Source organism: Sciurus carolinensis, chromosome 9 (assembly GCF_902686445.1).
Source record: "Sciurus carolinensis chromosome 9, mSciCar1.2, whole genome shotgun sequence".
In the NCBI taxonomy this organism is placed as follows: Eukaryota; Metazoa; Chordata; class Mammalia; order Rodentia; family Sciuridae; genus Sciurus; species Sciurus carolinensis.
Genome location: NC_062221.1, coordinates 67,872,009 through 67,896,184, shown reverse-complemented (window position 1 = coordinate 67,896,184; position 24,176 = coordinate 67,872,009). Strand labels below are relative to the sequence as shown.

The 24,176-nt window shown below is 41.1% G+C and overlaps 1 pseudogene; it reads right to left on the bottom strand.

Annotated features, from left to right (window-relative positions):
* Nucleotides 1–431: 431 nt before the first annotated feature.
* On the bottom strand, nucleotides 432–8,895 carry LOC124993648 (polyadenylate-binding protein 4-like; annotated as a pseudogene).
* Nucleotides 8,896–24,176: the final 15,281 nt, after the last annotated feature.

Genomic DNA, 24,176 nt, shown 5'->3' with positions numbered 1-24,176 from the left:
TGGGATTATAGGTATGTGTCACTGTCCTAGGCCAAGTACCATATCTTATTAGTATTTTCTTCCCAACTCTTGGCCCAAGGTAAAAAGGCAGTAAATAAGTGTTGAACTGTCAGTGAGAGAAAATCTAAACCCTCTAACTTCACTTGCCTTTAGTTGATTTTTTGTTTTATGGACATTTTTTTCTTTGTTAAGGAAACTTAAGATTTGGGTACATTAAATAAAACCAATTTTGTGGTGGGGGGAAAACAAATTCCACAATAGGAAAAAAAAAAAAAAGTAACACTGCCTGGACTATAGCAAAACTCAGAGAATATAGTCTTATAATTGAAAATTCTAAGCATTTCATAATTGACTTTTTAGTACAAAATGACCCAATAAATGTGCAACTTGTGGTTCTTGATGTTGAGGTCCGTAGACAAACTAGGAAGTCTCTAAACCTTGAGCTGATTTCCACAAGGGGTTAATTGGTTTTTGAACTGGTTTTTCCTTGTCTTAGAGGTAACAGTGCCCACCTTCTGGGCAGCTTCTTTCTTGGCATGGTGAGCCTGAAGACCACAGCATCATCTTCCTTGGAGTGGGAGATGCACAGGACTCCAGCATGTGTAGCAGCTCAGAATTTTTGATCTCCAGCAGCATTCCCATGACCTTTCCAGCCAAATTTGAACGCATTGTTCGGATGAGTGGAAACAAATGTCCCAGCATCTGCTTCTGTTCGTGAGGTGGAGCTGAGGCCAGCATGGAGGCAATCAGAGGCTCTTGCCCTTGCACATGGACTGCAGGATGGAGTGCCCGCAGAGGCTATGTGGTAGGGTGAAGGCTGTGAATGCTGGAGGTGTACTTGTATGGTGCCACAGCTGGAGGAGCCTCAGCAGCAACTCCAGCATGAGGTGTAAGGTTTGGCACAGTTGTGGAACTCCAACTCTGAGTGACAGTAAAGAGGCTGGAGCATTGCTAGGTGGAGCTAGATGGTGAAGAGTCAAGACGAGGTCCAGACTGGCATATAGCACTTGATATTCCTTGGAAGCCTTGAGGTATCCCACATTGCTGCCAGCACAGATTAGGTCTCGTCTGTGCTAACTGGTTAGGTGTATAATATGGAGGTCTTCCCAGAGGCTGTGCAATTGCTGGCATGAAGCAGCTGGAATTAATTTAAGAAGGCATTGGCACAGAGCATGCTCATCCCAGCCACCTGGTGCATTTACTGGTTAGGCAGGTGAGCCTTTCTCTCTTCCTTCCCGCAAAGCCCATGATGCATCCATTCATTTCAGGAACTGTTTTGGTTGCCTCTTCAGGAGATAAGAAGCAGATGAAGCCAAACCCTTTGCTTTCTTCTTCCATCCTCCAACACTACCTTAGCACTGGTGATTGATCTAAAAGGACAACACTCTTTCCTTAATTTCTCATCATCAATAGTATCTTCTAAGTTCTTAATGTAGAGATTCATCCTCTGGAATTGACTTGTTTTCTCCTGTTTCAGTGCTCAAATTTTCATTTTAATTCAGTCTCTTTCTACTTTCTTCATGTTTTTGGTATTGGGGATCAAACTCAGGGACCCTTAATCACTGAGCCACATTTGCAGACCTTTTTTTGTATTTTACTTAGAGACAGGGTCTTGCTGAATTGCTTAGGGTCTCACTAAATTGCTGAGGCTGGCTTTGAACTTGGATGCTCCTGCCTCAGCCTCCTAAACTGCTGGGATTACAGGCATGCACAACCGTGCCCAGCCATTCTACTTTCTTCTGTGTCTGGCCTACAAATATGACTTTCCCACTGATATCTTTTCCATTCATCTCTTCCACCACCTTATCGGCAGCCTCATGGTTTTCTTTGGTTTTTTGTTTGTTTGGCATTTTATTTGTCATAAAAATTGGAGTAGTGTGTTTCAAGTTTCTTACAAATCAAGGTCTAAGCTGAAAGTGTGTGCACATATATTATATAATAAACATTATATATTTAATTATATATTATAATTATGATATATTATATTTTTGTTATTTAGCATTAATATGGAAACAAATGTCTACTGTAGGTGACCAAATAGTTTCCCAACATCACATTTTGTTGAAATAAATGAGTTATGATGCATTTATGCATTTAAAAAATACTTTTAGTTGTAAATGGGCACAAAACCTTTATTTTATTTATTTATCTTTTTATTTGGTGCTGAGGATTGAACCCAGTGCCTCACACATATGAAGCAGGTGCTCCACCACTAAGCTACAACCCCAGCCCCCACTTTTATGCATTTTTAACTTCTATAGCTTAGTTTCAAACATTTAGTGGAAACTTTTGTTTAACATTAATGTCAAGATGAAATTTAAATAAATATAATCCTACAAGTGTTTTTTACAACTGAAATCAGAAAGCCTTCCTGGTTTTCATAACTCACAAAGCCAACGTCTTTGGATTCCCCCTGGGATCTCTTATCCCTTTAACATTCAGGGTCTTACCTAACTGACTGAATAACTTTTTTTTTTTTTTTTTTTTACATTTACATAGGGTAATGATGTTTATTTTATTTTTCCCCTCCCCCCCACCCCTCCCACCCCTCTTTTCCCTCTACACAGTCCTTCTTTCCTTCATTCTTACCGCTCTCCTTAGCCTAACTCTAAACCTAACCCTAAACCTAATGCTAGCCCCTCCCGCCCCCCATTATATGTCCTCATCCGCTTATCAGCGAGATCATTCGTCCTTTAGTTTTTTGAGACTGGCTTATCTCACTTAGCATGATATTCTCCAATTTCGACCATTTGCCTACAAATGCCATAATTTTATCATTCTTCATTGCGGAGTAATATTCCATTGTATAAATATGCCACAGTTTCTTTATCCATTCATCAACTGAAGGGCATCTAGGTTGGTTCCACAATCTGGCTATGGTGAATTGAGCAGCAATGAACATTGATGTGGCTGTATCTCTGTAGTATGCTGATTTTAAGTCCTTTGGGTATAGGCCAAGGAGTGGGATAGCTGGGTCAAATGGTGTTTCCATTCCAAGCTTTCTGAGGAATCTCCACACTGCTTTCCAGAGTGGTTGCACTAATTTGCAACCCCACCAGCAATGTATGAGTGTTCCTTTTTCACCACATCCTCGCCAACACCTATTGTTGCTTGTATTCTTGATAATCGCCATTCTAATTGGGGTGAGATGAAATCTTAGGGTAGTTTTGATTTGCATTTCCCTTATTACTAGGGATGTTGAACATTTTTTCATATATCTGGTGATTACTTGTACATCTTCTTCTGTGAAGTGTCTGTTCATTTCCTTAGCCCATTTGTTGATTGGATTATTTGTATTCTTCGTGTAGAGTTTTTTGAGTTCTTTATAGATTCTGGAAATTAGCGCTCTATCTGAGGTATGGTTGGCAAAGATATTCTCCCACTCCGTAGGCTCTCTCTTCACATTTCTGATAGTTTCCTTTGCTGAGAGAAAGCTTTTAAGTTTGAATCTATCCCAGTTGTTGATTCTTGCTTTTATTTCTTGTGCTATGGGAGTCCTGTTAAGGAAGTCTGATCCTAAGCCAACAAGTTGAAGATTTGGACCTACTTTTTCTTCTATAAGATGCAGGGTCTCTGGTCTGATTCCGAGGTCCTTGATCCATTTTGAGTTGAGTTTTGTGTAGGGTGAGAGATAGGGGTTTAATTTCATTCTATTGCATATGGTTTTCCAGTTTTCCCAGCACCATTTGTTGAAGAGGCTATCTTTTCTCCATTGCATATTGTTGGAACCTTTGTCTAGTATGAGAAAATTGTATTTATTTGGGTTTGTGTCCATGTCCTCTATTCTGTACCATTGATCTACCTGTCTATTTTGGTACCAATACCATGCCGTTTTTGTTACTATTGCTTTGTAGTAGAGTTGAAGATCTGGTATTGCAATACCCCCTGCTTCGCTCTTGCTACTGAGGATTGCTTTAGCTATTCTAGGTTTTTTATTCTTCCAGATGAATTTCATAATTGTTTGCTCTATTTCTGCAAGGTACATCATTGGGATTTTAATTGGAATTGCATTGAATCTGTATAGCACTTTAGGTAGTATAGCCATTTTGACGATATTAATTCTGCCTATCCAGGAACATGGGAGATCTTTCCATCTTCTAAGGTTTTCTTTAATTTCTTTCTTTAGTGTTCTGTAGTTCTCATTGTAGAGGTCTTTCACCTCTTTTGTGAGATTGATTCCCAAGTATTTTATTTTTTTCGATGCTATTGTGAATGGGGTAGTTTTCCTAATTTCTCTTTCTGAAGATTCATCACTTATGTATAAAAATGCATTGGATTTATGAGCATTGATCTTGTAACCTGCTACTTTACTGAATTCACTTATGAGTTCTAAAAGTTTTCTGGTGGAATTTCCAGGTTCCTCTAAATATATAATCATGTCATCAGCGAACAGGGATAGTTTGAGTTCTTCTTTTCCTATTCGTATCCCTTTAATTTCTTTGGTTTGTCTGATTGCTCTGGCTAGAGTCTCAAGGACGATGTTGAATAGAAGTGGTGAAAGAGGGCATCCCTGCCTTGTTCCAGTTTTTAGGGGGACCGCTTTCAGTTTTTCACCATTTAGAATGATATTAGCCATGGGCTTAGCGTAGATGGCCTTTATAATGTTTAGGAATGTTCCCACTACCCCAATTTTTTCTAGTGTTTTGAGCATGAAGGGATGCTGTATTTTATCAAATGCTTTTTCTGCATCTATTGAAATAATCATGTGATTCTTAACTTTAAGTCTGTTGATATGGTGAATGACATTTATTGATTTCCGAATGTTGAACCAACCTTGCATCCCTGGGATAAAACCCACTTGATCGTGGTGCACTATCTTTTTAATATATATTTGTATGCGATTTGCTAAAATTTTGTTGAGAATTTTTGCATCGATGTTCATTAAGGATATTGGTCTGAAATTTTCTTTCCTCGATGTGTCTCTGTCTGGTTTAGGTATCAGGGTGATATTGGCTTCATAGAACGAGTTTGGGAGGGTTCCCTCCTCTTCTATATCATGGAATAGTTTGAGGAGTATTGGAATGAGCTCTTCTTTAAAGATTTTGTAGAACTCGGCTGAGAACCCATCTGGTCATGGACTTTTCTTTGTTGGTAGGCTTTTGATGACCTCTTCTATTTCATTGCTTGAAATTGGTTTATTTAAGTTGTGTATGTCCTCCTCGTTCAGTTTAGGTAGTTCATATGTCTCTAGAAATTTGTTGATGTCTTCGAGGTTTTCTGTTTTGTTGGAGTATAGATTTTCAAAATAGCTTCTAATTATGTTTTGTATTTCAGTCGTGTCTGTTGTGATATTTCCTTGTTCATTCCGAATTTTAGTAATTTGAGTTTTCTCCCTCTTTCTCTTTGTTAGTGTGGCTAAGGGTTTATCAATTTTATTTATTTTTTCAAAGAACCAACTATTTATTTTGTTAATTTTTCCAATTGTTTCTTTTGTTTCGATTTCGTTGATTTCGGCTCTGATTTTAACTATTTCCTGTCTTCTACTACTTTTGATATTGGTCTGCTCTTCTTTTTCTAGTGCTTTGAGCTGTAGTGTTAAGTCGTTTATTTGTTGATTTCTACTTCTTTTTTTGAATGCACCCCATGAAATAAATCTTCCTCTAAGTACTGCTTTCATAGTGTCCCAGAGATTTTGATATGATGTGTCTTTGTTCTCGTTTACTTCTAAGAATTTTTTTATTTCCCTCCTGATGTCTTCTGTTATCCATTCATCATATAATAGTGTATTATTTAGTCTCCAGGTATTGGAGAAGTTTCTGTTTTTTATTCTGTCATTTATTTCTAATTTCAATCCATTATGATCTGATAGAGTACAAGGTAGTATCTCTATCTTCTTGTATTTGCTAACAGTAGCTTTGTGGCATAAAATATGGTCTATTTTAGAGAAGGATCCATGTGCTGCTGAGAAGAAAGTGTATTCGTTCTTTGTTGGATGGTATATTCTATATATGTCCGTTAAGTCTAAATTGCTGATTGTGTTGTTGAGATCTATAGTTTCTTTATTCAATTTTTGTTTGGACGATCTATCCAGTGGTGAGAGAGGTGTGTTAAAATCGCCTAGTATTATTGTGTTGTGGTCTATTTGATTTCTGGAATTGAGAAGGATTTGTTTGACGTACGTGGATGAGCCAATGTTCGGGGCATAGATATTTATGATTGTTATGTCTTGCTGATTTATGCTTCCCTTAAGCAGCATGTAATGTCCTTCTTTATCCCTTCTGACTAGTTTTGGTTTGAAGTCCACATTATCTGAGATGAGGATGGATACTCCAGCTTTTTTGCTGTGTCCGTGTGCATGGTATGTTTTCCCCATCCTTTCACCTTTAGTCTATGGGTGTCTCTTTCTATGAGATGAGTCTCTTGCAGGCAGCATATTGTTGGATTTTTCTTTTTAATCCAATCTGCCAGTCTGTGTTTTTTGATTGATGAATTCAGGCCATTAACATTCAGGGTTATTATTGTGATATGATTTGTATTCCCAGTCAATTGACTCATATTTGTTTTTGACATGATTTGGTTTCTCCTTTATTTGGCTATTCCTTTAGGCTAGCGCCTCCTGTTGCTGATTTGCATCATTGTTTTTCATCTCTTCCTCATGGAATATTTTGCTGAGAATGTTCTGTAATGCTGGCTTTCTTTTTGTAAATTCCTTTAGCTTTTGTTTATCATGGAAGGATCTTATTTCATCGTCAAATTTGAAGGTAAGTTTTGCTGGGTATAAGATTCTTGGTTGGCATCCGTTTTCTTTCAGGGCTTGGTAAATGTTGTTCCAGGCCCTTCTAGCTTTTAGGGTCTGGATTGAAAAATCTGCTGATATTCTTATTGGTTTCCCTCTGAATGTAATTTGATTCTTTTCTCTTGCGGCCTTTAAAATTCTGTCTTTATTTTGTATGTTAGGTATTTTCATAATAATGTGCCTTGGTGTGGGTCTGTTGTAATTTTGTATGTTTGGAGTTCTATAAGCCTCTTGTACTTGGTTTTCCATTTCATACTTCAGATTTGGGAAATTTTCTGTTATTATTTCATTGAATAGATTGTTCATTCCTTTGGTTTGTTTCTCTAAGCCTTCCTCAATCCCAATAATTCTTAAATTTGGCCTTTTCATGATATCCCATAATTCTTGTAGATTCTGTTCATGATTTCTTACCATCTTTTCTGTTTGGCCAACTTTGCTTTCAAGTTTAAATAATTTGTCTTCAATGTCTGAGGTTCTGTCTTCCAGGTGTTCTATCCTATTGGTTATGCTTTCTATGGAGTTTTTAACTTGGTTTATTGTTTCCTTCATTTCAAGGATTTCAGTTTGGTTTTTTTTTCAGTATCTCTAACTCTTTATTGAAATGATCTCTTGCTTCCCGTATTTGCTCTTTTAACTGTTGGTTGGTGTGATCATTTAATGCCTGCATTTGCTCTTTCATCTCCTCCTTCAATGCCTGCATTTGCTCTTTCATCTCCTCATTAGCTTCTCTGATCGTTTTAATTACGTACATTCTGAACTCCCTTTCTGACATTTCTTCTGCTGTGCTGTCATTGGGTTTTATTGATGTAGTATCTAGGTTTGTTTGGGACATTTTCTTCCCTTGTTTTCTCATATTGGTCAGTTGTCAGTGGGACCCTGAGATATTGCAGTTTTCCGCTATTGGCTTATAGTGTCCCAGTAGATTTCCAGTGTATCACCTCTCAGCCTTCAGTAGCCTGATGTCTTGGAGGAATCTGATAAAGCAGCTCATCGGAAGAAAACTGCCCCTAGCCCCCTACTGGTTCCACGGTTTGGAACTGGCTCTGTGCGGAAATGCTCTCGCTGTGGGCCTGCACCGTGCGCTGGCCGTGTGGGAGGAGCCCACTGCCGGAGTGTGGAAGGCTACCTTGGGAAGACTCTAGCTGCCCTGCCCGGCTCCAATAAGCCACCTCTATCTGGGCCTGCCACTCGGGCTGAGCTTTACCCAGTGGGCAGACTCACCCGTGGCTCTATTTCAGTCCGAGTCTCTCAATGCCTCCCCTTCTTAACTCCTGGGTTCTGGAGCGACTGGGGGTGCAGTCACCCTCTAGGCCGCCATCCTGGATCGCCCCGTGAAGAGAGCCTGCAGCCGGAGTGGGCAGAGCCGCCTGAAGCCGTCTCTGGCTACCCTGCCCTGATCCCAGAGGCTGCCTGCGGATCGAGGCTCTCCGCTGGTTCGTTGCCGGAGTATGCTGCGCTGCAGGGGCTCCGGGACTCGGAGCCTGCTCTGTTCAGAAAGGCTCTCACTAGCGGGCCAGTTCCGTTCCGAGAACCTGGAGAAGCTGACTGTGTGGGCGGGGCCCACCACCGGAGTGCGCAGGGCTGCCTGTGGATGACTCTAGCTGCCCTGCCCGGCTCCGATCTGAATAACTTTTCCAAACTCTCATCCTGTACCTCTTCCCCAAAGTGTGTGTGTGTGTGTGTGTGTGTGTGTGTGCTAGGCAAGCACTTTACCAACTGAGCTATATTCCCAGCTCTTTCCCCAAAGTTCTTTTTTTTTTCCCAAAGTTTTTGATATAAACATTGGTGAATTCTTTAGCTTTGGCTCCAAGCTCAGCTTCCTGTGAGACTTGAATCTACCCAGCCACTCTGCGGTCATTGAGGAGCATGCCATTCATCTTCTCCACGGCCTTGTCACAGCCTCTTGGGTCTCAGAGGGAACAATAGCATAATCCTCAGAGATGTTCTCATCACACACTACCTTGAAGGACAAAATGTTCCCGAAAGCAGAGAAAGTATTATAAAGTACCTTCTTTTCTATAGATTTGCCCAGATTTTCTCAAAGAAGGATCCCTCTGAGACCACATGATACAGATCAGCTTTCCCTTAATCACATTAAAGTTCTTGGTGTCTAAGGCCTGCTCAGTAGTGGCTGGCTGATGGAAGCTGATGTAGGCATTTCATTGACTATTAAAATTACTAATTTTGAAGGTCACACAGCTGAGCAATTAATTACTGGTCTCCCACTAGCTTTCCTGTAGATGACGCCTGTGACTGAAGCCACCTAACAGGTTAAAACTCCTCTCCAGCAAAAAGCTGCTTTCTGTTCTCCACCCTGTTCTGTATCTTAAATTGCAAGGTTAGCAATTTCTGGAAAAAGGAACTAAAATGACATGAGTCATAGAACTTACTAATCAGTATTTTTTCCCTAGATTTACAGAAACCAGGATATTGAGTGACTTTCAGATAACAACCACATATGAATCAGAAAAGCAGACCAAGGTGGAAGGAATTTACAACCCTCCCCCCCCTTACTCAGAGACTAAAAACATACTTCCCCCAAATTGCCACATAAGTCCTGTGCCTCAAGCAGATGGCCTTTGTCGGTGATAGCCATCCATATTTTAGTCTGCCAAGTTTCCAGCTGAATCTTTTTCCTTGCTCCAACAATTTGTCTTTGAGTCAGTCACTGGCCTTTTCCGGTGTTAGTAAAGGAATTGGGTTCAGTTATAGAACCAGAACTGTCCAGAGACACCTGCAGAAGACTGTGTTCTGTGCTGTGAATTTGGGTAGATTTCTTTTGTTTGCAAACTTCTTGTCCTAAATGAGACTAGAGGAAGCTCATATGGCCTGACGTAAAGACCTTCTATGGCTTCCACCCTCATTACAAGGGAAAATTTAGGATAAGAAAATTTCACCTGACTCTTTACAATGAAACCACAACCTATCTTCTGTCACAAAGCTATGCCTATTTACCGTCTCCTCACTCCCAATTAGAAAGGCAAATGGATATTATCCTGAAGGTGGAAAGCAAAAAGGACTGAGGGATGACGGTTTAGAAACAGCACCCTATCTTTGGAACATAATGTCTGGGACTACTGATTCTGTTTCCTTTTTCCTTCTTGATTTAGAGAGTGGTAGAAGTCTGGAGTGTTGATCATTTCATGAGAGCAACGGAAGCATTTGACTTTGCTTAATCTGCCAGCTCTGCTCACCTACTTAGATGTGGCCAAGGCAGAACACACTGAAGATGTTGCTGCCCTTGAGAGGGTTGTTCTCGGGACTGAAACCCAATCTAATATGAATTCCCACGGTGAGCACCACCTTACCATCTTCTTCCTTTAATCTAAAGTGGTATTTATCCTGGAGTGTAAGGAGATTGGCTCAACATTTTTTTCTAGCAGGAGTCTAGAACAGATACCTTTTGAATCCTCTTTCACTCTTAGAAAAATGTAGTTGTTGCCTCCTATTAGCCAGGTGCCCTGCTGAAAGCTTTAATATGCACCTCTCATTCAGTTCTCATAACAATCTTAGGGAGGAGCTAGCATTTCCTTACCGAGCAAATAAAGACTCCAGAAGGCAAAGAGATTTGACAAGATCACCTAGTTACCAGTCAAACCTCATTCAGTGAACATTTATTGATGCCCTGCTATGGACCAGGCGCTGGTATGAGCTCTACGAATACGAAATGGATAAGAAGTAGTCCTGCTGGCTGTGGTGGTGCACACCTGTAATTCCAGCGGCTTGGGAGGCTGAGGTAGGAGTATTACAGGTTCAAAGCCAGTTTCAGCTTCTTAGCAAGGCCCTAAGGAACTTAGTGAAACCCTGACTTAAAATAAAATGGAAAAAGTCTGAGGATGTGACTCAATGATTAAATTTGTGACATATCATGGAAGCAAAATAAATGCATGCAAAGCAAAGGCTGAACCCCAGACTTTCTGAGGTGAATCTGCATATCGCTGAGGAGCTGACCTTTAAGCCTATTCTTCTCATGCCCCTACCCCTACCCCAACGCACAGCTGCATTCTGAGAGTCAGAGTCCATTGCAATACCGATGCAGCATGACAGAGAGGTTTTCCCATCAACTGAGTGATCTGTGTCTCAGCATCAGTGCTGCATAATTTGAACTGTAGGGATTTTGTGTGGGAAATTTATTTGTGCAGCACATAACAATAACAGCGGGTGTAGGGCAGCATTTACTAAGGCTTTATGAAAAATCCGTTAATCCTTTCCTAGAGAATGTAAATAGACACAGTATCTAAAAAAAGGAATCTGATCAAAAAAGTTTGGAAAAGTCTGAAAACTATATGCCCCTTTTAGAAAGACTCCTCCCCACACACAAAATCTAAAATGTCAAGGCTAGATTAGATTATTTCTAATGGCCCTTCTAATCCCCAGTTTATATCCTGCTACAACAGATGTACAGCTCTGGTTTTGATGCTTTTGTGGGGCTAAAAGGGCCCACAGTGGGTGTGTAACATGGTCTCAACTCTGCCCTACCCAACCTGGGAACAGCTGGTCAAGAGCTTGGATGTTCTCTTAATGCAGCCATTCCCTTGCATGGCTAGGTTCAAATGGGAATTATCTGGCAATTCTGAGCTGATTGTGCCAACTCCACAATCTTTAACCTCAGAAGAATCATCATTCACTTTTCCTCTTCTCCCTGGCAAGGGATACACCATTGCTAGAATCGTCACCCAAAATGTCCAAAGAAACAATTGGTTTAACAGTAAAGTGAAACTCTGGGGTAAGGAAGTAGTGGGTAGGAAAAATTTGATAGTGATTATCAACCAGGACCATGAAAACCCCAAGTACCTGCCAGGAGACGAGCTACCCAAGCATGTAGATGGAGAAGAGAGACCTGAAGTTCCCCTGATCTTGAGAGAAGACATAACCAGGTCCACTCCCTTTAAAGTGCATCTGTGAAAAAGAAAGTACACATGGCTCAGGTCAGATTTTGGAGTCATGGATAGTTCAAATGGATAGGGTTAGCTGACTGGTATTTCCCACTGATGGAGGACCCTATTAGCATGATACCATGTTCAGAACAGAGAGACCACACTTTTTGCTACAAAGGGTAGCTTCCAAACGGCCACTGTTTAAGGCCCACATTACATGTAAGCCGAGTGGTGTTATCCTCTGAATATTGATACCGCCGTTTACTGGTGATGAGTTCTGCTCCTTCTAATGTTGAAGATTGAACACTAGAGAAGCATGCCAAGGCAAGCATATTAAGCAGGTTTTATTTAAAGGTAATAATACAGACTTCTCCCAGCAGGAAGAAGGGGGCCATGGCTGATGTTCTAAAGTCCCAAGAAGTGAGCGCACCCTACATCTTTTATAGGTTAAAGTCTCTTTTGTTCTCCAGTTCTCTCCCCCCTTATCTCTCCTTCCTGCCTACGTGACTAGGCCTGGTTTTGCATTAACTGAGAAACCATGGGTAGGGGGAGGGCCAGGGTGATTCAGGCAGGTAAGGGCCCAGGGGGCACCAATTAGCAGCCCCTTGTTTGCAGTCCTTGATAAAGGCAGGTAATTTTGGTAATCAATGGGCTCTGGAGATCCTTGACATTCCATTCTTCCAGGGGCAGTCTCCAACTTCCAGAGGCAGATGACTTTATGGCCTCCATTTCCTCGATTTGACCCGATCCCCTATTTCTACACTAACTACCTGTTCTTAATTCGGGCTTCAATATCATCTCAGAAGAGTCAGAATACCATTATTAGGAACGATCTGTAACCAGTTTTCTTCCACCCTCTCCAGGATCCTTCCTTTTTCCTTTCCTCTGTCATATCATAGAGTATCCTTATGTTTCCGGTCTTGCATTGGGTTTCAGGGTATTCATGGACCCAATGTTAGGTAAATTTTTGTCTCTGTGACAAAAATACCAAACAAGAATAACTTACGGGAGGAAATTTTTATTGTGCCTGATGATTTCAGATTTTAGTCCTTGTTTGGCCAAATCTACTGCTCTGGGCAGAGGAAGGGGGTGCTGGAGGAGCATTGCTCCACTTATGGTAGGCAGGAAGCAGAGAGAGAGAAAAGGAGGAAGGGACTACAGGAAAGATGAACCCTTCCAGGGCTGTCCCCAGTGAACCACCTGTTCTAGCCAAAGCCCCACCTGACTACAGTTACCACCTAGTTCATTCAAACTAGGATGAACTGATTAGGTCATAGATCTCACAATTCAATCATTTTGCCTCTGAACATTCCTGCATTAACTTAACAGGAGTTTTTGGGGGACACCTCATATCCAAACCATAACAGATCTCATGCAGATGTATACTGTGGGGGTCCCCTCAGCCATGTCCTACGTGGATGAGAAAAGGGTTAACTGTCAGAGGAGGATGTTGGCTGTATATCACTCAATTACCCAAAAACTTATCTACTCAATAAACACACAAGAGTCAATACTCTTTTTAAATGAGAGTGGGCATTATGGGTCTGGCCATACCAGCTCTGGCCTCTAACAACAATAACGAGTAACCTAACTCTCTTTTATTTATAACACACAGGTAAAAGGGAGTCAGGACTGGGAGGAGATTCTTCTGTGATGGACAGGATAGGGTGGAGTTAGGGGAGCCATTCTCTTAGGGGGAATATTCCAGAAGGACACAGGGAACCACTCCTATACAGCGCCACATGCTTCCTGGCAATCTGGAACAGACCTCCATGGCTGCTAGTTCCTGGAAGCCAGGACTCTGCGTCCCATGGCTCAACCTAGTCTGATTCTGCTAATAAGGATGGCATCCCACAGTGTACAGTGTCACTCTTACAAGGGCTGCTTTCAAAAGTGTTCAATGCAAAAATCAAGCATCGTCACAATTACCTTTGGGAATATTTTAAATCATGTGTAACGTTGGTGAAATGGTTACTCTGAGAAGAACAAGGACAGCCCAAGGACCTTATCTCAACTGAGAAATTGTTACTCATTCTAACTTCTCCAGGCCGTGGGTCAACTTAGTGTATGGAGTGGTGCCATTTAAGTTTCTATTTCCTTGTGGGGTTTTGTTTTGGTTAAAATTGAATTTGTGTAAACTAAATATGTGTGCAAAATCCATTTAGTAAATACATAGAAAAATAACTACATTCTTCCTGATAATAGAGGTTACCTCCAGGGTAAGGACTGAGATTGGGTGTGGTACAATAAGAACAACAGAAACATCAAAAACAATATCAGCCTTCTCTTTTTCTTTTCTTTTTTGGTACTGGAAATTGAACCTAGTGATGCTTTACCAGTGAACCACATTCTCAGCCTTTATATATATATTTATTTTTTAAAATATTTTTTTAGTTGTAGATGGACACACTATCTTTATTTACTCATTGTTTTTTAATGTGGTGCTGAGGATTGAACCCGGTGCCTCACGTGTGTTGCAAGTGCTCCACCACTAAACCCCAGCTCCAGCCCCCTTTTTTATATTTTTAATTTTGAGACAGGGTCTCGCTGATTTGCTGAGGTTGTCCTTGAACTTGCAGGTGGTAATGCGGATTGAACCCAAGGCCTTGCCCATGCTAGGCAAGTGTTCTACCACTGAGCTACACCATCCATCAGCCTGCGGGGTACTTTACCACTGGCCACACCCCCTTTTTATGTTTTGAGACAGGGTCTCCCTAAGTTGCTGAGTTTGGCTTTGAACTCATGATCCTCCTGCCTCAGCGTCCGGAGCTGCTGGGAATACAGGTGTGCACCACTGTGCCCACCTCCTTTTATTCATTTCTAACAAGAAAAATGTATTCATGTTTTTCTCATGCATCATAAAAATCCCTTAGCCACAGGTTGCTCCAATCTGTGAGGGGAAGACAGGCATGAAAACGAACAACAATAAGATAATATCATAAATGCTATAATAGCATTGTGCTGTGGGAGGCCACAGTCAGGGGAGCTATTAATTTTCCCCTGCAACTAAATCTTATTCCTGTTCTGTGCTTGGGGAAACACAGCTTATTTATCCTGCTTCAAGGAGACCTGAATATGGTGTGTCTTGCCAGATCCCTGCTCTGTCCCAGGGAAGGGCAGCTCTCGGGATATGTAGGACTACATGGGGACAGACACCACAGAGGAAACGCTTGAGTGAGTTTTCTACCCTGTCACCTTTCTTCTGCCCTAGGATCCCTGTTGTGCTTCATTGCCAGTGGGATCACCCTTGCCAGTGCCCTCTCCTCCTTTGCCCTCTGTGAGGTAGATGATGAGAATTATTATTTCCACATTAGGGACTGGGAAACACAGAAGCAGAGATAGGAACCCCATTCTTGGGTTGCCTCTACCCAAGGCCCAGTCCTTCTAACTGCCCTCCTCTTCCCACCTCAGAAGGTGGTTAGGAATCCAGGAATCCACAATAACAGGTACAGAAAGCTGCTTGGAGATGGTCAGATCATTTCCCAACAAAAGTTGTAGTGTAAGCTGTATAGCCTGAAGGGAGAATCGACATTTTCCTGGGAATAAGGTCCTTCTCAATTGAAGCTTGCACCTGGCATTGTTTGTTCGTTTGTCTGTTTAGTTTCCTGGGGATTGAGCCCAGGGGCGCTCTTTCACTGAGCTACATCCCCAAACACATGTTTGTTTGTTTGTTTGTTTATGGTACTGGGGATTGAACCCACTGAACTCACCACTGAGCCACAATCCCAGCCCTCTTTATTTTTTATTTTGAGACAGGGTCTCACTAAATTGCACAGGCCAGCATTGAACTTGCAATCTTCCTGCTTTAGCAGGAAGTTGCTGGGATTCTGAGTTACTGGGATTACAGAGGTGTGCCACTGCACCCAGATTGGCATAGTTTAAAAAAAAGTTCCAAATTCTGGAATAAAACAGAATCCACCATGTTTCACCTAGGAGATACTGAACAGCTTAACTGAACTCTCTGAACCTCAGCTCTTTGTCATCAAATGGGAAAAACACTACCCACCTCACTGTGTAACTATGAAGACCAAACAGAAGTCAATATGAGGCACTCAGCATGTAATAGTCCTCATCCCAACTCATTAGTTCTTTCCTAGGAGTGTAGTAGCTGTTACAACTTCTGGTAGGTTTGGTGAATTGACCTAGTTGGATCAATTTTAAACTATTTTCAGGCTAATTTTAGTCTATAGAAACATAGAGGGAAAAGGAGGAAGAAAAGGAGAAGAAAAGAAAGGAAGAGGTTGTATTTCCTTGCTTTTTCTTATACAGTTCTGCCAGGAGTATGGACATCTCAGATTTGTAATTAAGTGGGGTCTCACTATGTTGCCCAGGCTGGCCCTGAATTCATGGGCTCAGACATTCCTCAGGCCTCAGTCTCCCAAGTGCAAATCAGAGATGTACTATAAACTGGCACCACCATCTTTTCTTTAGATGCCTTTGAAGACAGACCATGATGCTTTTATCAGAGTTTGATGTTGGCAATGGCCATGTTGTGTAGTTTTCCACAGACTTCCTCCTAGATAAAGGCATTTGATGATAGAGGACATTGGTCAACAAGGTTTTAGGCCTCTGGCTCAGCAACAAGCACAGCAGCATTCATATTAAATGACTTTTCTCTAGGGTTAATTCTAGAGTCTGCTATCACTTAGAATCTGTATTTTTAAAATACCTGAAGTTCTTTGGTTGTCATAACAGAATTCACTTTAGCTGAAGGAAAATATGAAAAATTTATAAGGAACTATATAGGAATATCTTATGAAATCCAAAGATAGGAATATGATACACCTGTACAAAGAACCCAGTACAGGTAACCACAAAGACATCTCCCTGCATGCCCACTGGTTCCTCTCTCCTCCTTTCTCAGTGTCTGAGAGCATATGGCTGAAGTCTCCTGAGAGAGTAAAAGCTATCGTTCCCAATTCAGTAAGGGCTGTCTAGCTCACAAATTCCAGTTCCCAGCTTGGGTGAGGTGTTTGTCAAGCTGGGCAGGTGAGCTACGTACAGCCAGAGGTAATGAGATACACAGGGCAGTCGTGGCAACTGGAGCCCGTTCAGTGGTGGACAAAGACACACTGGCTACAATTTATGACTAAGAATTGATGACCAATGTAGACTGTTGATCTGTGCTGCATAAGGAGAACAAAAGTAACCACAAATGACCAAATATATCCAAAGAGACTGGAATTGGACTGAGGATGAACAAAACATCCTTTCTTTTGAGTGGGTGTAATGGAGAAAAGACAGGGCTTGGTGGGGGTTGGGAAAGGATGATAGAGCAAAGATAATTCTGGAAGCGGGTACCTGGAGGTTGAGGAGCAGTCAATGATACCACAATCCAGAGAAGGGGAGAGGGGAGGGCAGCTAGGCCCTCTGCCTTGCTCTTTAGAACAGAACCTCTCTAATTGTTCCCACTGGCCCTTTTGTAATCCCTCCCCTTTCCTTCAGCCTGATTCTAAATGAGGTCCCTGTTTTCTGTCTCCTGTCTCCTATCTTCTTGCTTAATTAAAACATTTTTAAAAATTAATAAGGAAATATTGATGACAAAATAGCCATAATAACTTTTGTTTACTAAGAGCCTGCCATATCTTAGCTGTACTTCGTAGTTCTTCTCTGATTTGCACTATAACTTTGTGAGGCAAACATTTCTATCCCATTTAATAGACATGGGAAATGGGTCTTAGCCTGATAAAGTATGTAGCCCCAACTCACAGTGCTACTGAGCACAGAGCAGAGTCAGACCCAGGTTTGCTGATTATTACTCACCAGCCTACTATTTTGTTGTTGTTGTTGTTGTTGTTGTTGTTGTTTGCAGCACTGCGGATCAAACCCTGGGTCTCATGCATGCTAGAGAAGCACTCTAATGAGCCATATCCCCAGTCCACTGGGTTCTTTTCAAGGTAGACAAAGAGCCTAATATAGTTACATATGCCTGTAACCTGAGTTACGTAGGAGCCTGACACAGGAGGATCCCAAGTTTGAGACTGGTCTGGGTAATTTAGCAAGACCCAGTTACAAAATAAAAAAATTAAAAAGGCTGGGATGTAGCTCAATGGTTGCCTAGCATGTGTGAGACTCAGAGTTTGATCCCCAGCATAGTAAATAAGAAAAAAGTGGATAAAGAACTTTCTTGGTTTCCTATTGCTGCAAGTTATTTCAACTTACTGCTTAGAACAATACAAGTTTATTAACTTGAAATTCTGGAAGACAGAAGTATAAAATCAAGGTTTTGGCAAGACCTGCATTGCTGCTAGAGGCTCCAGAATAGAATCCTTTTCCTTGCCTTTCCAGTTTCAGTAGGTTATCTGTATTCTGTGGTTCATGACTCCTTCCTCCTTCTCAATCTTGTCACATCTTCAAAACTCTAATTCTGTTTCTGTCTTCACAGCTCCTTCTCTCAATATGACCCTCCAGCCTCCCTCTCTCCCCTGCCCTCTCTTAAATTTTGCTTCCAAGGCTAGTCCCTAACTTGCCTTGTACTCATCTCAGCTTTGGTTGGGTCTTTTGTTTTAAAATTGGTTTCTTCCCTCTTATAAAATTCTTGTGATTACACTGAACACCTGTCCCCAAATAATCCAGGATAATCTCCCATTTCAAGATTCTTAACCTGGTCTGGGGGTATGGCTAGAGCATTTACCCAGCATGTGTAAGGCCCTGGTTTGATGCCAAGCACCAGAAAAGAAAAAAGAAATGTCTTTGACCTAATCACATTGGCACAGTCCCTTTTGCCATGTAAATTAACATATTTATAGGTTCTAGGATTAGCACATCAACATCTTTGAGGACCATCATTCTGCTCACCACGGGAACCATGTTTGTCTTCTTGGTTGCACCTAGCACAGAGCCTGTCTCATATATTAAGCTCTTAAGAAACAATTAATTGGTGAGTGAGGAATGGTAAACTAGAGTACTTTTTTTCCCCCCGTGGTACTAGGGATTTCAACCTACTGGCACTCTACCACTGACCTACATCCTTAGTCCTTTTTATTTTTGACATAGGACCTTGCTAAATTGCCACATTGGCCTTGAACTTGTGATCCTCCTGTCTAAGCCTATCAAGTGACTAGGACTGTAGGCATATATTACTGGATCTGGTATAGATAAAACTAAAATCTTATCCTTTTTTGTTTCTTGTTTCCATTTTCATTTTAGTTTTTGTTGCTGTATCTTAAGATGATAAGACCAGAAGGACCAATCCTATGGCCAGCCAATCTGCTCCTCCAACTGGCCATGAATTTAAAAATGGACAGCCCTTGACACAAGAGCTTGTCATCTAGTGGAATGGAACTCTAGGTTTGCAAGTAAATTTTAAAAGTGCAGACTGTGTCACTGGGATGGGGGTCCTGAGGAAGTCCCCAAATGGAGGTGGACCTCAACTCAGGCGATGGGAGTACTAGACATCATCACAAAAAGGAATTTAAGGATAGGTCAAAGTGAAACATAGGTTGATTCTATTAAAAGAAATCAAGAAGGAGAGGGTGCACTAGTTTCACTTTGGCAAGACATATTTTTATGTGTAAATTTATAGTATGAGAGAGATGACCTAAGAGGGTATTTTTTAGTTCTTTGTATTGGTTACTTGATATGTTAATCATTACCTACCAGAGACTGTTTAGGAGGAAAAATCTTTGTTTTCCCATTTGTTATTACTGTCTAGGAGTGCTGGGTTCATTGTCTCCATTCAGCAAAGAATTGGAGAACAGGACACAGAGATAGCAAGAAGTAAGTTTATTGAAGAAAGATAGAGATACAGAGATAGACTTCTTGGAAGAGAAGGGGTCCCAGAACTGGGAATCTGGTGGGAGAGTTTTGGCCTGTTCTTTTCATGGTCTCTAGAATTTCCTCCTTTCCTTATCTCCCTCTCCTGTCCATGCGCTCCTTTTGATTGGTGCTTCCTCTGTCCAAGCGTTTGTTTTTGTTTTTCTGTTGGATTCCCTGCTTAGGAGCCCAAGTCCAGAAGTGTTTGTCTAATTGGGTCCCCCACTTGTGTCCATGAGTACTTTCATCAAGACGAAAGTTGACCTCATCAGAAGATCCTTTCCATGCTCCTTTATTCTGGACCTGCCCCAGACCGCCTCACTCACCATCTTGCCCTGACTGCCTAAGCCCTTCCATATCTCTCTCAATCTCCCCTCTCTCAGAGGACACCCTGACTACTGATGGGAGTTAGGACGATGACCGCTCTGACTACTTCAAGCTGGAAAGGGGCGTTGCAAAACTTGAGTCAGGGTGTCCTCCTGAGGAGAGGTCAAGGCAAAGAGGTGTGTTAAGGATGGTCCAGAGGTCTTTGGTAGAAACTGGCAAGCACATTTTTGTGGGGTTTTGTCTATACAGCATTTTTCTGATCCTAACATACAGATAAATATTATAACAGAAAGTGAGATTAATACTAAAACAAATATTATTATAGCATAAACAGAAGAATATTGTGCAGTTGGAGAAACAGAAAATCATACCAATGATGATCAGAATTAGTAGTTATTAGAAGTGATATATCAATTAGGCTATTAACTGTAATTTGAGTATGTATTTTATATTGATTTAATTGACATTGATTATATGTTAATAAATCTTTAACAACAGTACTTTGATTAAGGATATCTATCAAGAGTTGTGAACTTATATACATATGGGCTAAAGGTAATGGTTTTGGGGTGCATGTTAAAGTAAAATCATTCACTCGGTCAAGAGAAATGTAAAAGATGTCATCCTGCCAATGGAGGACCTCTAGGTGTTCTATGCACCCAGCAAAAGGAGCAACTTAATTAAGAAAGTTTAAGTCAGATTGATTATTAGTTGCTAAGCAGACATGTTGAGCAGTTACTTCATAAAGCATGGGAAAGTTATGCACAGGATACAGAGTGAGGTCACATAGATTAGGAGAGTGGTTAAGTAGTCAGGGCTCCATCTGCCTATGCAACCAACCACATACTTGTTCTTGATCACAGATAACACATTGAGATAAATCATATTGGTTTTATATTGGTTTTTGGTACATGGATACCAACTAAATGAGGCAAAGCAAAATAGGAATGTAGAACAAAAGGTATAACATGAAAATTACATAAAACATGTTGATTGGGTTTCATAATACTGTATAGTCCCAGTGCAAAATAAATCAGAGTATTGTATGTTAAGTGGCTGTAAAGTCATCCAGTGGGTTAAAGGAACATAAGTGGCAAATAACTTCCTAAAAGTGACATCATTTCCTGCAGTTAACAATTGTACATTTTCAAAGTGTACAAATATATATATATATATATATATATATATATATATATATATATATATATGTAGTTTTTAGGGAGTTGACAGTCCAGTTAAACAACATGCTACATTAGTTAGATTAGTGAAAGTAGACGTATTCCACAAGATCAGGAATTACTTATCATAGTCAAGAGCATTTTGGTGAGGCAGGATCAGTGAGCATTAATTGTTAAAGTTTGAGCCACATTGTCTGGCACTGTGCAGTCTGCCAGCCAAGCTCTCAAGGTCGATTGAACTTACTATTCCCAAACCAGTTCCAGCTCCACCAAGTAAGGTATCATACCAAGTTCTTTTTTTCCTAATTACATTGTTTTAAAATAGGGGAAGTCAAAGTAAAACATAATAGATGTTTTTGATAAATTCGAGTGACACACAAGATCTTGGAACTCTTTGTGGAGGTTGTACTTTGTCATATTAGATAAAACAGTAATGTGGTCCACCCACACTATACAATTGTGGATGACTGTAGCATTAGTACATAAAATAGTCTGTGTTCTCATTAGTACCATTAGAGACAGGATTACCAGAGCAATGTAGAAAAGAACAACGCCATGCAGGGAGAGTGGGCCGTGAAGAGGAAACATTGCAGCGTGACAAGGTGAGATGTGACATAATGTCCAGTGTAAAAGGAAGCATTCCTGTGCCAAGGCATACAAAGGTGGAGAGCCCTTCCACACAAGAGTATTTGGTGGAAGAGTCCAATTAGCAAAAACACATTTCTTATAACTATTGCATATGAAGTTATCTTGTATCTGCATCTTAGTATCATAGGTCAAAGCAAGTGAGACGTGTGTACTGCTGGATGGAGTTAAAGGCATTCTGTGAGTCCAGGTGTGTACCACAGTCCAGGTCCCCAGAAGAAATATTCCTGCAACATATCTTTGTACACAGCTTGTAGTCATAATTAGGCTTCATTAGAACTAGACTTAATATATACCGAGATTAATATATACCAAGATTAATAGCATTGTTGTGCCTAAATAGGTTAAACTAGGAATAGCTTATGTATAGGACCCCAGTCTTGTGGAGCTGTTGTTACCAACCTAATAAGAAGAACAGCCATTGATGTTGCAATTAAAAGACCAATAAAATCAAATATGTCACTTAGCTTATTTAAACAGAAACTTGAGGTCTTCTATTGACTCACAGGTGTGGTGGTCTTTGGGAGCCTCCATTGTAGTGGACTCAATAGGGGGTCTCCAGACCTTAAGGCAAGTGTGATGTATCCAGGGGTCTTCTCCTGCCACATGGGCTGCTAAAGGGGTTGACATGATTACTGGGTAATGACACTCCCAGTTGGGAGTATGTATCCACTTATTTGCATCTATTGTTTTTACTAGGACAAGATCCCCTGGACAGAAGAAAGGGGGTCCTTGATGATCTCCCTCAGGAAGTTCTTATCAGATTTCTGTAAGAATCTATTGAAGTTTGGCCAGCTGAGTTATAGGGGATACTGAGAAATCTCAATATCTAAAAGTAAATTGTTGAACAAAAATGGCCTTCCATTTTTGCAGTCCAGGGACACAAATGGAGTTAGACCCTGTCGGCTGGAGTATTTCCAAGCCTTATCAGGGCCAAGGGCAGAAATTTAACCCATGGGATTTTAGTCATCTGACACAATCTTTTTAAGTGTCTCTTAAGAACCTCATTGGTGGGGCTGGGGTTGTGGCTCAGTGGTAGAGTGCTTGACTACCATGTGTGAAACACTGGGTTCAATTCTTAGCACCGCATATAAAGAAAGAAAATATAGGTGCATCAACAACTTAAAAAAATATTTAAAAAAAGGAGTAGTTCATTGGTTGTTTCTACCTTGCCTGAAGATTGAAGTCTCCATGAACAATTAAGAAGAAATTTAATTCCTAATGCTCAAGAGAGTTTTTGTGTTATTTCTGCCTTAAACACAGGTCCATTATCACTGTGAAGACTTTGAGGGAGACCAAAGTGAGGAATGATCTCCTAAAGTAGAACTTTTACAACTTCAATAGCCTTTTCAGATCTGTAAGGAAAAGCTTCTACCTATCCACTGAATGTATCCACCAGAACGAGTATTTTGAATTCAGTCTCCCAGGTATATGGGTAAAACCTAACGGCCAGTCTGCTCCTGGATAAAAATCCAATAAAAATGTATTCTTTGATGTCTGAAAGGGTGGAGATATTAGAGGAATTAACCCATTGGTAGATTTCACAGCTTTGGATGATCTGTAGGGCTGTGTCCTTTAAGCACTTTCCTGAAAACATTTTTTGTATTAGGGTGAGAGCGTTATCTCTTCCCAAATGGTAGAGTTGATGGGAAGACTTTAAAACATTCCACTAGGAGGCTTCAGGAAGTAATAGGATGCCTTCAGGAGAAATCCACCATCCTCTATGATCTAGTTGGTATCATTTAGTTACAGGCCTTTGTAATCACTGCGAGGGAAGCCATCAGTATTTGGTCATTTTCAGCTCCAACTCGGTTGGGAAAATGGATCCTGCCCTTCACCAAGACTTGTGGTGGGAAGAATCTGCCAAACATAGAGGGTTTCAGGAGATCAGTGGCCAATAAGATGACACATGTCAGTGTAGTAGAAACCCAGTCATTTTCTCATAATATGCAGTTCAGGGGGAGGCAGGTGAGGGATAGGACAGGGACTCAACAATGTCACAACTTGTGTCTGGGTAGCATAACTTGTTGCCTAAAGGGTCCCAGGTGACACCCCAACCAGCAAGTCTAGCTTCAAGACAGAAAGAAGGGGGGCAGAGCTCCATCAACTGCATCATCTTCCCTTTGATTGAAAAGGCAAAAGCTTTCCCAGAAATCCTCAATAGACATTTGCCCACAATTCTTTAACCAGAATTGTTTCATGAAGCCCGTCATGGAAACGAGGGAAACTGGGAAGTTTAGTTGGGTAGATTGCTACCTCTTTCCCCAAACTGGAAATCTGTCACACAAAAAGGAAGAAGTGGAGATAGGGTAAGCACTGAGCACTGTCAACTTCAATTAGCACTGGGCCTGAAAGAGTGATGAGAATCACCAAACTTCTCCCCATGCCATCTCCCCAGAGTCTCTGTATTAACCTGTTTTCTGTTGCTCCAACAAAGTACTTGAAAATGGGTATTTTATAAAGAGATGAGGTTTATTTAACTCAGAGTCCAAGATTTGGCAGCTCCTGGAGCTGACCTAGGTGAGGTTCATCACAACATGGTGAATGGCATCATGGTGGGAGGACATGCAAGGGGTAGAGATTGCATGGCCAGATACCTGGGGAGGGACCAGTCTTGCTCTTTTTATTAAAAAATCTCACAGGATCTAATGGAGGCCC